At 44.4% G+C, this 16,005-nt stretch overlaps 1 pseudogene; it reads right to left on the bottom strand.

Annotated features, from left to right (window-relative positions):
* The window catches only part of LOC146871819 (ataxin-7-like protein 2), a 150,790-nt pseudogene that overhangs the window by 72,271 nt on the left and 62,514 nt on the right, over positions 1–16,005 (bottom strand).

The following is a 16,005-nucleotide window of genomic DNA, read 5'->3' as shown; positions in this document are numbered from 1 at the left end:
TCTAAAAATTTTACTTTTGTATACTCACATTTGCAGTAATGCCTATATAGTGTACGCTTTCCTATTCAAAGTTGTCTGATAATGTTCTGCTCAAGTCTCAAATACATAAATGAATTGCACATTTCATTCCTGAAATTAGATGGCAGGCAAATCATTGCCGAATCACACCACCCCTTGAGAGCATTGCTTTGAAAGTAAAAGAATCTAGAACTACTTCATGTAGCAAGATCAAAATCCCTATTTCCTTTATCATTTGCTAGAACTCAACCCGTCAACTGCTCCTACATCATGGTCTACAACTCTCCTCCCATCCAAGACCACTGCATCATTCCCTACAACTCACTTCACATCGTTCTCTTACACCACTACCTTAAATTCTCCTCAAAACCATTGCTTATGCTACATTCCACAGACTTCTGTGCCCAGCCAGCACTCCAGTATAATTCACTACAACTACAATTAGAGCCAGCACGTCTGCACAACTCCCAAAGTCTCCTTATGAAATGTACAGTCCACATTGCCTAAAACTCTTTACAGAAAGCATTCTGCCAACATACCCTATAATGCCTCAACATCAGACACCAAGACCCTTCCCTCCATGAGGGTATGCCATCTTGAAGGCATGAAGACATGAACACAAGACACCGGGGGTAAGAGAGCCCCCTGCTCTGACAAAGCACTGAGTGCCAATAAATTACTGAACATGCCATCGCACAGTTGCCAAAGTTGCATCACCTTTAACGTGTTCTGCTTCTCCTCAAACCCCAGTGAGGTCCCTGGCTTCTTCCTCCGCACTGCGCAGCTAGCATCGGAGGGAGAGGTGGAGTGCTTCGGCTTCACAGACCGGCAGTATGTGGCCAGGTTTTTGCGCTTTTTTGCCTCTTCTTCAGAAATGCAGTTCGGTGGTAGAGCTTTCGAGCCATTAACTGGCGACCCCCGGTTTTCCAGTGTTAAAACATTCACCTGCTGGTGAGGGGACCCCCGAGGGTCCAAGTGACCCACCTTTGTTACCTTACTGCTTGCGGAGATTTTCCCATTCACAATAGAGTCAGATGGAGGCTTAGTCTGTGAAGGGTAGGATGAGGGCAATGGCGCAGGCGAAATAGATGAGGAGGTCCGTATACTGGAAGGATTCACCTTACCAGGATCCAGACTGCAGTTCCTTTTGTGAGACGAAGGATTGTGGGTAGGGTCGGAAGACTGTTTGCGTTTTCGTGATAGGTGCTCAGTATCATGACTGCTTCCCTCTTTTCCCTTGGAGGAGCGACTGGACTTATTTGAAGGGAGTCTGCTGAAGGAAGGAGATGGTGTGTTAGCTGGTAGCGGAGAGGTAATAGAGTGGCTGTTGCCACCAGTACAGTCCGACTGGCTGCATGCAGCAGCGGCGTGTGGAGAAGCAGCTACATAGCTGAGGGAAGGATGGAGCCTAGTCTCCTTGTTACAGGTAGCCAAAGTCACAGAGGAAGACACGGTCTTGGGAGGATTTCCATGGGAAGCTCCAGTAACAAGGACAGTGCTAGAGTTTGGAGAAGGGCGGCCGGTAGATGATACAGGGACAGAAGATGCAGTCGTAGGAGGCAGCTGAAGATCCGTTGCTGGAGGTATTTTCCTAGAAAGAAAGAAACATTAATTGCAAGCAGTTATTTCCCACAACACACTACCATCATTAAGGTGAGAAATACTTCGATATTTACTGACCTGTAAGTGTTCCTCAAAATATTGATTCATTGCATTGTCTTGACACCAGGGGTCAAAGCATGTGAATATGTTAAAGATTCAGTTCTGGAGAATTTGCAAACCATTAATCCTTTGTAAATAGGACTGAAATCCTCCATAGCTGCTTTGCGCAACTGCACCACTGAATCATCCAGGGGAGGTTATGCTTTTGTGTAAGTGCATTTAAAGCAAAATGTCTGAGTGTTCTTTCAATAGCTCACCTGTGTGCGTTTGCAACACACTTGCCTTCAGCACTTTATTTTCTTCTGTCCACACAATGGAAGCAAATCACTACTCTAAAGTAGTGAACATTGGTCTGTCAGGACCCTGGTAAGAAACTGGCAGTGGACGCAGCCTGGGTTACATTCTTAATATCCTTCACCACGCAAGGGTAGGAGTTGGAAAACTGGGAGTGGAGGATAGGAAAGAAAGACTAGATCACTAACTGCTGGGGTACACTCACTTCTGAGTTGGGCCTTAATTCTCGATTGCCTACGGTAGCGCAAGTAGTTAAACCCTTCTGCCCTACAGGTAAGAGCCTGGCAACAAATCTTGTAGTTCTCACTTTTCCGGTTCCAAGGAGTTTGCCACTCGATACCCTTTGAGTCCCTCAGGTTCACCAATTAGCTATTCAGTACCAACCTCCCTGTTTCTGCATTTGTCTGGGCCGGATGCTGTAGCACAAACTTCTGGTTTATCACTCCTTGGAGTCCTGGGTTTCTCGGCCAGTTCTTGGCTGGTGTGAGGGCTCATCACAGCTCCGCCCACCTTGAAGTTTGGTAAGTTGTTCATATTGCCAGTCTATTGATATTCCACTGTTCCTAATCTATCGTCCTAACCTTGTGCTTCCTTTTCCTTTCCTCCTGATTCCCTGGCTGTGATTCAACCAAAAAGACAACGTCTCAACTGGTAAATCATGTAAGGGAACCGTTAAGCATGAGAATTAAGGGTTGTTATTTGTAGATAGAAGCACAAAAATACAACTAAATTACAGTAACCATAACAACCATGTGTGCACTTCCGGACTGATCCCGGTTTTGTGTACAGAACTGCTGACTAATTTCCAGACAGACTCCACTCCATATGACTACACTTTCTACGTCCAGGAGCGCTGCCTAGCACGAAGTAGCACTCTCTAGCGCCCACCGAGCGATGAGTTATTCCGTTCCTTTCGACTTTCAGAGCGCTGCCTAGCACGACGCACACTCTAGCGCTCCACTACCATCATCACTACTGATATCTATCACAGTCAACATTCTATTGATACCCTGACGTTACCGTGTTCCGTGTGATTCACTTTCCTCGGACCTTCACCATCCCTTGACTCAAGAAGTACCATTGAATCGTGTAACCATAGTCCTGATGATGACCTCAAGCTAAAGAGGTCGAAACGCCGTCGACTCCACAACGCCAATTGCGGCATTGAAAAGGGTCATTCACAAATAATGAAATTATGTTTGTGACTGTATATTCCTTTGTAAATACTTTTGTTTGACCCCCATGGTTTAATTGTCCTTCGCAGTTCTACGTTGTTGCTTATACACTTATGTCACTGCGCCGTTCACTCACCACTACACCTCCAGTGCACATATGGTTGTTATGGTTACTGTAATTTAGTTGTATTTTTGTGCTTCTATCTACAAATAACAACCCTTCATCCTCCTCTTGGTCTCCCTTGTCCCTTCCTGTGCTATATGATTAATTCTCATGCTTAACGGTTCCCTTACATCATTTACCAGTTGAGACGTTGTCTTTTTGCTACTATACCTACCCGGTCTCAGCTGGGTCAACATGTTTTTCTTGTGATTGAACCGGCACATGCTGATGATGGACTTCTGTGTCAGTCTCCTTTCACCCATTTTCCCTTGCTTCTCTATAGGTTGCGCAATTAATATGATAGTTGTTAGTCTGAGAACAGATTGGAGGACTAAGATTCTCAGCAGCTCACTTTCCTTCAGTCCAGCTAAATAGCTTTTAGTGTTGGTACTGCCATATGTCTTCTCTCCCTCACCTCTACAGCTGGCAGGAGAGCAGAGGCTTGTAGTTTTACTGCTATTCCTGCTTGGCCAAGCCTTTCATTAATATAGAGATAGTGGGACAGTCAGTAGTTACTTGACACAACAGTAAGTGTGGGCACCACTGGTTTGCAATAGCTGCCAATACTACTATCCAATTCATTAACCAAGACGCTCCTTTTGGACATTTTACTTTCTAGTGGTAGAAAAGTTGAGTAGGGGGGGCGTGGCTTGACCGCCGAAGTGTAATGGCGGATCCTGTTTGAGCTCCGCTCCGTCGCGGGACGCGGAGCCTTCTCTCCAGCTTCATTTGTGCAGTTTTTCTATCAGAAGGGACTGCCCTTTGTTGTGATGTCGCGGTGAGTCCGCTGGCCGCTTTTGTTTGCCGCAATCCATTGCTTTCAACGGTTTTCACCGAAGCGGCGTCTTTCCCCCCTCAGAGATGCGAGCGGCCGCCATTTTGATGCGTTTCCTAGCGGCGCTCGCATCTCCCTCACATATTTTTATCAACTTGGGCTGGCTTCTGCTCTGAGGCTCTTCTTTGCCTCTACTATGATTTTCTCCATTACTTGAACTCCAAATAAGGGGCATTATTACCGGACTGTCAACGTTTCCCGGTACAGCAATGCATTGCCTTGGCATTTGGTGCGGATCATGTGCTTCTCCTCTCCTGCTCTGTACAGCTTGACCTGCCTCTGCTATTCCTGATTTCTTCTACTTTTATGAGGTGATTTCTGCATACCGCTGCTGGGCCACTTTCAGCTAAGATGTGGTTCTATTGGTTTCTATGACTGTGTCCATCCTGGGATAGATTTTACCTTGCAGGAATTTCGGATTACATTCATATTCAACTATCTCTTATTGATTTGACACAATATCCCTGTTGGTGTGGTGCGACTCCTTTGCTACAGTACTGTGCCGTCAAGTTTTCATTCCTTTGGCGATTTTTGTACCCTTGGCGATTGCTGGGTGTCTGCCTTTCTGTTTCTAAAAGATGGCTAGTGATCCCCATGTGTCCAGGCCATCGGTCTCTGGTACAAAACCGAAAAGGCACAAAAACGATCCACCGTCACCAATCCTTTCATCACAGAACCCTGTTCTGGACTCCATTCTGGATGAGGTTCGTGGCCTTCAGCCTTTCATGTCTGCTACCAACGACAGGCTCAAACAAATTGAGGAACGATGGATTGTCATGGAAAGTAAGGTATTAGACCTTGAGCAACGGGTTAGTGACATTCAAGATGTCTCTGTAAAGATTCCTTCCCTTGAGCAAGAAATTCTTAAACTAAAACTCCACACAGAGGATCTTGAAAATCGAAATCGTAGAAATAACTTACGCCTTTTTGGCCTGCCGGAAAATGTTGAAGGGGCTGACCTAGTCTCATTCCTAAAAAAAATTCTGCCTGAGCTTCTTGACCTTCAGTCCACATCTAATCCCCTCAACATTCAAAGAGCGCACCGGTTGGATCGGCTTCAGCCATCATCTAACAAGCCTCGTGGTATTATAATGTTGTTCCTGGAATTCACCGAGCTTATGCAGGTTTTGAAGGCTGTGAGAATCAAGCGTCGTCTTATCTGGTCTGGCCATAACATTTTTATATCCCAAGATGTTTCTACTGCTACCAACGCCAGACGCAAGGAATTCCTCGCTCTTCGACCTCAGTTACGTCAGCTTAATATTCAATATGGAATTCTTCATCCCTGCCTTTGCAAGATCACTCATGAGGGTCGCACACGTTCCTTTGAGGATCCGGATAAGCTCAAACTTTTTCTTCATAATTTCTCCTCACATGGCATGGATACTGGTTCTTAATTTTTGTCATAATGTTGGGGTTGTTTCTTCTTTAATTGTTCTGGTTGACTTACTTGTTTCATCCCATTGAATTTCTGTCTCTCTGTATTCCTATTGGGCTCATAGCCCATTTATTATTTTCTGCATCTGTTTTCTATGTATCCGCGTCCTTCGGTGTCACTACGTTCTCCGCTCTCAGTTTTTCCCTCTTTTTACAGGTCTGGATGTCTTTCCTTGATCTGTTTACTTTTCTCTATTTCTTCCTTTTACTTTTCTTTCCTCCTCCTCTCCCTCTTCCTTACCTTTCTTTTCCTTCTCTCCATTTCCTCTCAGTTTCACCCTTGTTTTCATGTACAGATTTGTCTCTTAAGATTTGGTCATTTCTCTTACTCAATGTAAAATGTCCCTTGTTAGAAATGGGATTTCTGGTTGGCTAGGGCTTGCGCCAAAGCCAGACAGAAACCACCACTCTAGTCAGGGCTGGGGAGTTACACGCCAAAGATAACCCCTGCTCACCCCCTTGGTAGCTTGGCACGAGCAGTCAGGCTTATCCCTGAGGCGATGTGTAAAGCGTTTGCGCGCGCACCCAGCAACAACACCCAAGGCCCACCACAAAGGAAACTCCACACAAGGTATTCTATAAAAATAGCCTTTGTATTATACACAACACATTAGATAAAAACACACACTCTACAATGTGCCAACAGGCACGGGCAGAATTTACAAGGGGTTATATATACAGGGGACAGGGCCACCTGGACCACTGTCAGGAATTAGCACTTTTTAGAACATAGGAATAATACTGTAGTACAAAATAACATATGTAGCACCCAACCAGTAACTACTGGTATCAGGTAAGTACCACCTACGCAACCCTAACCACCTTAGGAAAATATTGCGCAGGGAATCAGGACCTCACTAGCACCACCTGTACTAGAGAGAAAACAACCACCTAAGTATCACAATACCTGTAGGGGTAAACGCACTTTACACATGATGCATCACATTCAGAGGTGTAGAACAAGGGAAACACATGATGCATAAAATACATTCAGCGGTGTAAAGCAAAGCACATGACGCATAAACACATTCAGAGGTGCAGGAAAGGAACAATAGCGCAAAACTCACATTCGCCACCACCTGTGGCAGTCCCTAGGCCAACTGGTCTTGTCGGGGCTAGGACGCCCTATGTCCCAGCAAAGTCAGGGCGCGGATGCGCAAGCTGCGCAAGCTAAAACACAGAGGCCCCAACCTAAACGTTGCAGCTGCCCACTAAGTGCTGGGCAGCTGTAGGGACTGGGGCCTGGGCACCTCGGGGCCCTTAGAACACTTATGGGAGTCGTTGGAGCCTGTCTGGGCTCTGAATGGTGTAGGCCACGCGTTGGAGCCTCTCTGGGCTCTAGCCAAATGATGGGTCAAACATGGGAGCCTTCTAGGCTCTCAGAACACATGTGCCCCCGTATGTTGGAGCTACACTGAGCTCTAAAACGAATATGCCCCCTTTGGCGGTAGCCCTTCTGGGCTTGAGACAGGGAGAAATGCCCCCGTAGCGTTGGAGCGCAGGAGCGCTCAAATACAACTATGCCCCTAATGTTGGAGTCCCTCTGGACTCTGAAACTCAATGGCCCCAACCGTTGGAGTCCCTTTGGACTCGAAGATGATGCTTTTCTGCACACGGCTGCCGCTGCCCACTGTCAGGCGGGGCAGCGGGGATGGGGAACGAGGACGGCGCTCCCCGGCCCGGACTTCGATAGGGGGGGGGGCGGGCACCGAGAAGCGTGCCCCGACACACCCCCAACCACCCAGTGGCCGAGCCCCACTCACCGGCAGCACCACGATGGAGTCCCCCTCTGGGACTCAGGAGTTCCCGACACCACTCACCGGGGCGAAGGCTCAGGTCCCGCCCTGGAACTCGGGCACTCTTTGGATGCCGGCACCACTCCCTGGAGCGCGCTGGCTTCCTCCGGGCGACGCAGGGCTCTCTTTCACCGACGGAGGCGGGGTAGGCTCCCGCCCTCCGTCCGGACTCTAGGCTGACGGTCCTCTTCCTGATCTCCGTCACAGGAGCGCGGGCTAGGCTCCCGTCCGCTTCCTGTTTTAGACCACGCCCACGTCCCTCACAGATTGCCTGACTTCCTGTTTGAGAACCGGGCTGCCGCGGTGATTTCTCCGGTGATAAGAGGGGTGGGCTCCCTCGGTATGCACTATACGGCGGGGTGGGCACCCGCCGTAGGAATACTTAAATCAGCGGGGTGGGCACCCGCCAACAAGCACACAATGCGGGGTGGGCACCCGCTTTGAATGTCGCAAAAATAGCAGGGAATCCCTACGTCGGGGTTCCCTCGCTGGTAATTGCAGCGCCGCGCTGCTGGCCCCAATTAAAGCGCTCCTAGCGCTATAAGTGAATGAAAAGGCACTTCCAGGCGCTTTAGGGACACCAACAAGCGCAAAGTCCAGCAAAGTCCCTGAGAAGGTAGGCAGGGGGCCAGGCTGGGCCAGGGGCCAGCTCACTGGGCCCTCCAGGGCAGGGAGGCAATCCCAAGTGGCGGTTCCTCCTGGCCTCCAGCAGCAGCAGCAGCAGCAGCAGCAGCCCCCTCCTGTCAGGATCCAAAGTAGAACAAATTGTAAGGGGACACAGCCCCTTTTTATACAGTAAAAGTCTTTGTTCTTGGTTCAGGGTGAGGGGGAAAACCAGTCGCAGCTGGTTGGGGAGCACCCTTGATGTGCTCAGCCCCTCACCCTATTCACTGGCAGGGCTAGGGTCGTCAGTCGCACCACAGGGGGCGGGGCCAGCATTGTGTGTGGAAAACCCGGCCCTATTCAGGACCCAGGTGTACTCCTCCCACCCATCTAGCTGCTGAACTCCCCATTCACCACTGGGTGACTCATCCTGACTCTGGGGAATCCCTAGCCCGTCACATGATATGACCAGCCAATCACGCGACAGACACACTGCACACAGAAGTGCCCACTTCTAGAAGTGGCACTTCCACACTAGGTACATGCACGCCGCACACATCATCGCGCAGCATTCACTCCCACGAGTCCGCACATACCAAACTCGGGCCTGCACACCCCACGCATCAGGAACTACTAGGGACACATACATTCCCCATGCATTCCTATGGGAGGGCAGGCCTATCTCACCACATGCACTCAGAGCGCGCACGCACTTTACCCTGGGACACAGGGAAAGTGCGTAGAAACCAAAAAATCACCACACCAAGTCACCAGTAAAAAGCAAAAAAAGTTCAGGGGTGAACCTGCCAGAAGGGCCAAGTCCAACATCCCTCCTATTCTTATTTTGTCCATTCCGCAGTTTTGTGGAATCACTTAAGCTTAAACGCCAATGGGTAAATCAGATTGTCTTCTCTCCTGCTATTGATCGTCATGGTGGTGTCGTTATTTTATTTCACAGGTCTATTAATGCACAGATTATATCATATGAGTGTGACCCAAATGGTCGTTGGGTACTTGTTGAGGTTCTCATAAATAAAAGACAAGTGACTTTCTTCAATATTTATGGGCCTGTTAAGCCAGACACTGAATTTTGGCAATCTATAAAATTGAAACTACTGTCAATTTCCACTTCTGATATTGTGGTTGGGGGTGATTTTAATAATTGGTTGGACCCGTTCACTGATAGGCAATCCAAGTGCAAATTCAAACCTGACAAAACCCACAAATCATTTCAAACAGCCATTTCTTCTCGCCCACTTTTTGATACCTGGAAAACATGTAACCCTGATTCCTCCGAATTTACTTTCTTCTCACCTGTACATCATACTAGGTCCCGTATTGATTATATTCTTGTATCCAAACCACTGTTACCATGTCTACAATCCTCTGACATTGGGTCTATCTTTATCTCTGATCATGCCCCTGTCTCCACCCATATTGACTTATCTCTTACTACTTGCAAACAGGGCAGATGGCGGTTCAATAATTTCCTTTTATCAGACCCTACCTTTATTTCAGAAGCGACCTCTTTTATTAAGGAATTCTTTTCTTTCAATAATTCTTCAGATACCTCCCTACATAACAATTGGGATGCTTTTAAAGCATCTTTTAGAGCCTTCACCATTGCCTATTCCTCCAAGAAGAAGAAGTTGCTACACATTAAATATAAAGACACTTTAGCCCATATAAAATCATTAGAACACGCGTATTATTCCTCCAAATCTCCCTCATCACTTCAAGACTTAATCAATGCTAAATCCACCCTGAATAAAATAGTAACAAACGATGCTTGCAATGTTCTCCTCAAGATTAAGTCAAAATATCACGGGGGCCAAAACAAAGCTGGGAAATTGCTAGCAAATTATCTAAAAATTAAGTCGGAGCGTAAAGCCATTGGCCCCATTCACTCAGAATTGGATGACTCTCTCCTTTCGTCTGACTCTGATATTGCTGCCACATTTCAATCATATTACAATCTCTTATACACAGACACTACCAAGCCCTCTGAAGAAGATTTCGCCTCTTTTTTCCGAGATATCCCTAAACCCAGACTTTCCCAAGATAATTTCCAATCCCTTGAAGAAGATATTTCCTTAGCAGAATTAACTGATGCTCTCAAAGCTTTGAAGAAAGCAAAAGCACCTGGCCCCGATGGCTTTTCAATTGAATTGCTTTCTGCTTTCTCTTCAATTTTTGCGCCCAAATTATTAGAACTTTTCAACTCTTTTATATCCAGTTCCCATGCTGAAGGTTCTTTTTTGGAAGCCCTTATCATTGTGATTCCCAAACCTGATAAAGATCCCTCCTATTGTAAAAATTTCCGTCCCATTTCACTCATTAATTACGATTGTAAAATTTTTGCAAAAATATTGGCCTCTCGCTTAGAGAAAATTGTCCCTTTGCTCATAAATCCAGACCAAGTTGGTTTTGTTAAAGGCCGCCTGGCCTCGGATAATGCCAGAATGTTTTCCAATGTCCTTGCTCTTAGTAAAAATTATCCTTCCCCTCTAGCTGCTGTATCCCTGGACGCTGAAAAAGCCTTTGACCATGTTAATTGGGAATTTTTAATTCATACTTTGAGATGGTTTGGTTTTGGGCCGAAGTTTATCTCATATGTTAAATTGTTATACACCAACCCTAAAGCATGTATTTTTGTCAATGGTCTTTTTTCCCCTTATTTCTCCCTTCAAAGAGGTACACGTCAGGGCTGCCCTCTCTCACCATTACTCTTCCTGTTTTGTTTGGAACCATTTCTGGAACGTATCAGAAATAATCCTCTCATTAATGGTTTTCATCTTAAATCTCACCAAATTAAGTTGTCTGCATATGCTGATGATGTTCTTATTTATATGTCTAACCCAGTATCTTCCCTACCCCCCTTTTTGCAGGAAATCGCATCGTATGCTAAGGTTTCAGGTTACAAATTAAACTTCTCTAAAACGGAGATTTTACCCTTAAATCCTTCATGTTATCAATATATGTTTGAATCGTCTAATTTCACATGGTGTCCTCAAAAAATTAAGTATCTCGGCATTTGGTTTTCCTCTAATATTCGTGATACATTATCTCATAATTTCTCTGCCTTAAAACTTAAAATCACTAATTTGTTAAATCTCTGGTCTCCCTTGTTTCTCTCTTGGTGGGGTAGACTTGATACAATTAAAATGATGATTGTCCCTCAGATACTGTTTATTTTATCTATGTTACCTTTTAAAATCCCTAAATATTATTTCTCTCAGATTAATTTGTTATGCTCCAAATTTATATGGAATAACAAACATGCACGTATCTCTTTGCCTAAATTGATTCGACCTAAGAATGAAGGGGGGGTGCGTTTTCCCGATTTTATTTTATACCATAATGCATTTTTGATTCGTCAATTTTTTGCCTTGTCCAAAGACTATAGGGACTTTCCTCAACCTCCGTGGGTTAAAGTTGAATGCTCATTGTTAAATGACTTTTCAATACGAGATGTTGTTCACATGTCTAACTGTACTTTTATTTCCAAATATCCTATTTTGAAAAATTCTCAAGTTTTGTTAAACACATTGTTTTGTAAGGAATTGAATACCTACCAATCCTTTCTAACGTCATCAATTTGGTTTAACAAGTACATTAAATTTCGCCACAAATCTTTCTACTACAAACAATGGAAAGAAAAGGGCCTTATTTATGTACATCAATTGATTGTTAATAATGTGCTTCTTTCTTTCCCTCAATTGCAAGAATCTTTTCACCTTCCTGATTCCTGCATCCAGCAATATGATACTTTAGTTCCAATACTTCAGGGGTGCCTCCAGAAATTCCTCTCTCTTCCACATCCTTCTTCCCCTCTTCCTGTTCCTTCATTATTTCAAATTTCTCCTGATGTTATTCCTAGTGCTTCCTTTATCTATAAATCTCTATCTACTCCTATCTGTACACGGATTCAATCTAAGGTGGAACTGGAGTGGGAACATGACCTCTCTTTATCCCTATCGGTATCTCACTGGGATAAGTTTTGGCAGAAATTATTTAAGACCTCCAAAGCTGCTCATATCACACAATCTTTATTTTTTATTTATAATAGAGTCGTCATTACTCCCCTTGTGTTACATAAATTCAACCACTCTGTTACATCAACTTGTTGGTCTTGTTCTAATGCTGAAGGTTCTTTAGTACATTTATTATTCTACTGTCCTAAGGTTTTTACTTTTTGGAATGATATATGGTCAAAATGTTCATTGATTTTTTCTTATAATGTACACCTTAATATACAAAATGTATTTTTAGGCACTGTATCGCCGGATTTTGATCTAATTCCTCCTGTTTCACCATTACTGAATTTGTTTCTTGCCGCTGCTTTTAAAGTTATATTCTCTTGTTGGAAGGACAATTCTAAATTATCCTTTTTTCATTGGTGGAACTACATATGTGATGAACATAGAATTGCTTCTATTCCTCAATCCTCCATTCATTTACAAGTTAAATCTGACCTTCTCTGGCTACCATTTACTTCTTTTCTGTCATCAACATCATAATTTCTATCTACTTCTATTATCTTTTTCTTTACTTTTTTGTCTTTCTTCCTTTCCTTTCCTTTTCCTTTCTTTCTCTTTCCTATCTCTCCTTGTCTCTTTTTCCTCTTCTCTTTTATATGAAAATTATTAACCTATTTAAATATTATATTTATTTTCTTTATTCGCCTAGAATATTTACAATGCATTGATGTATACTAGCCTTGTTTCTGTCTCCTGTTTGATTTTCTTTTGCAATATTTTTACTACTTGGCTCAGTTCATATTCTGTAATTCTGTGCATTTCTATCTTCAATAAAAATTTATTTAACTAAAAAAAGAGTTACAAAAAAAAAAAAAAAGAAAAGAAAAGTTGAGTAGGTTGGGCGTCATTTAGGGAGTGATAGGGGTAAGAAACGCACACAAAACACTGTAAACAATACAGAGCAATCTTACAGTAAGTAGCATCATGTACAAAGTAATAGACTTTGGAGCAGGTAAAATACAATATATTAAAAAAAAATGGTACAAGCCCGACTAGGGCGGAGATGTTACCCCAAATGCATTTCTAGTGTTTACGCACTAGGGGGTGTTTGGTGTTTTCTGAAACACTTTAGGATCTCTACATGTTTGTAAACACAATTTCCTCAATGGGAGAGAGGTTCCAGACATTAGGATACATGGGTACAACATGTTTGTCCCTCTGTTTTACGGTCTCTGGATGAAAGACTGGACAAATGAACGGGGTTTGCTGAATTGTAGCCAAAATAGCCCAACTCTATTTAAAAAAAAAAAATCACAAGCAACACATGAGATTCAAGCAAAATATGTACGAGTGCTGTCCGAGTGTCCAGTTACAAAATGCTACATTAGGAAAATTTGGTATTGCTAAAGAGAAAGCACTATCTTGCCAGTAGAAATTATCAATTAGCCTTGCCTCTATCAGAAGCTAAGAACCTGTTTATTGGCAAGCGGAATTTCACTGCAGAAACAGGATGCAACTAGGCACAAATTACCCAATCTCCACTGACCAATCCACTTAGGTTTTCAGTTGTTTACCAATTGATCAAAACGGAACTCACGTCAACCAATTAAATATAACCTCAATCACAACTCGTTGCACAAATTTGTCTTTCTCAGCCTGAAGAACTGTATAGCCTAATTTGAGGAGTGCCACAATCAGTTTCCAACACTTGAAGCACATTCTTTAACCTTCAAAAAGTGTTATGGTGCCCAAACAGAATGCACTGTGCCAGCCTATCTATTCAAGAAAGTCTCCTGCTGCCAAAGACAAATAAATGTGCACAGAGAAGAGGAAAAGTATAGTGTGCACGAATAGGGCAATAGCACTTCGCATGCACAACTCTCTGCATACACAGAACAAGCATTGGCATAGCCAATAGGTCTCGCCTTCGGGACCTTATAAGTGTTTAGCCATGCAACGGTTGATGTTGTAGAACCAAGGATATTGTGCTGCATAACTAAATATTGATAAGGGCCCAAAGGCGAGACCTATTGGCTATGTTTTTCAATAGTGAAGGCAGTAATCCTTCTTATTGGCAGGGTGAATGTGCACACTGAGCAGCATTTGCTGCAGCTTTTGGGCCAGTCCAGACCTGGTTGCATCTTTTTGTTATTATGGTGGGGAGAAGGGTTTACATTACTTATCAGGTGACATTTGTGTCAGAGGGTGGCGCTCTGTGTCACATGACACCAAGTACTATAATGTGACCTATCCGTAGCTGCTTCCTGTTGTGCGCTTCATGCAAACTGTAACACCGTGAATCCTGACTTGTTAATCCTAAATACTTGAGCTGCTGTCACCCTTCATTTCTTTCAACTTTCCCTTTAGATTTATTTATTTCTGAATGGTGAAAATTTCTATGACGTACAGATAAGCCAGAAAGAACCACCACGGAGGCCGTAGTTACTAGCAGTACATGATAGCGATAGTTGGAAACAAAATCTATAGGGGCAGAAAAACGTATTTGGATATAATGACCCGCCACCCATGTATACTGTTTATTCTCGCTTCAGATTGGGGGTTCTGCCAATGGACCAGCGCTCCAGGCTGTGACAAGATGTTGTTGCCACATCTGGTCAGTGCCAGATTGACACCAGAACAATAGAAATATCTGCCCATGAGGTATTCTTACATCAGCTAATTAAACACTATAAAGCACTATAGCACGGCCACTAGAATTAAGTGGCAGTGAAGAATAGGGTTGACATAATTATGCAGCAAGGAAAGTCGAATATCTAACATAATGTGGCACAATATGTAGCAGTAATATTTCAGTTTTTTGACAGTTTAACAACTACTAATAGTGTATGAGCAAAGCCGCACCTCATTAGTACCAGTTTAACACCTGAATGCAGCAATCGTCAAATGAAAGCTGAGGGTTTGCAACTTCGACGAACCACATATGATCCCTTTTGTTTAGAAAGTGTCTACACTTGTCTATGAATACCCTTGTTTACACTGTGTGCTACAAAGTGTGAAGGGTACAATGGGAACGGTACACAACACAGAAGGCGTACCTAATGAAGGTAAGAGCCGTGTGTTAGAGGGAGCCAAATCTTGCAAACCTTTAATGCAGTTTCGAGCTTAGCAACAGTTTCTGAATGGAAGATTCTAGAGTCCTCACTGTGAGTAATGCCGAGCGTGGACTTCGGAGATACGATCAGTGTTTATTTATTCAACGGTAGCTGCCTTTCATTCAAAAGACGGATCGTGACGGATTGTGCATAGTTTGTACATTACAGTACGTGTTAAGTGTGTGTGCGTGGTGTGCACACTACAGAATGTGTCAACAGTGCGCCTATGACTACCGATGTTGTTGACACGTAGTTGTGGAACAGCTGCAGGCTTGCATTTAAAACAGAATTATTGTATTTTTTGGTGGTCGGTGCCCCTCCTCACATGCCTGACATACTCAGATTGCTACCGATCACAGCTGTGAGGAAATGAGGCGCCCTCCCTTGTTCACCTCACAGCACTGCGCCTGCTCCTTTAGCATACGACATAGCGCCAAGAGGAGTAAAGAGGAGCTAGACATCCAGGGGAGTTTCAGTACGCTGAGAAAGCGTCTGGCCGGGGACAGAGGAGAGGTACACATAGGAATAGGTGTGTGGCTCTGGAGGTGTACAGAGTTGGAGGCTGCAAGTGAGTGTTACAAAGCTCGGAGGGTGCGCGTCGAAGCACTGCCCTCTGTGGGGTCTGCATGTGAAACAGCTGGGAGACATGATCAGTGTTTATTTATTCAACGGTAGCTGCCTTTCATTCAGAAGACTGAGCATGACGGATTGTGCGTAGTTTGTACATTACAGTACGTGTGAAGTGTGCCTCTCGGGTTTAAACAAGCACTGGTGTTAGACTCGGGGATCTCTGATTGGCGCAAGGATGTCCTTGTGTCAAGCAGGGACCCTCTCCTCCACGTCAGGGCAAAGGATAACCCCTCTTGGAATGACCCTTGCTCACCCTCTAGGTGCGTGGCGTGAGCAGCCAAGGCGATTCTTCAGGCGTT

This window comes from Triturus cristatus, chromosome 1_1 (genome assembly GCF_964204655.1).
Source record: "Triturus cristatus chromosome 1_1, aTriCri1.1, whole genome shotgun sequence".
NCBI classification, from domain to species: domain Eukaryota; kingdom Metazoa; phylum Chordata; class Amphibia; order Caudata; family Salamandridae; genus Triturus; species Triturus cristatus.
This window is presented reverse-complemented; position numbering and strand designations above follow the sequence as displayed.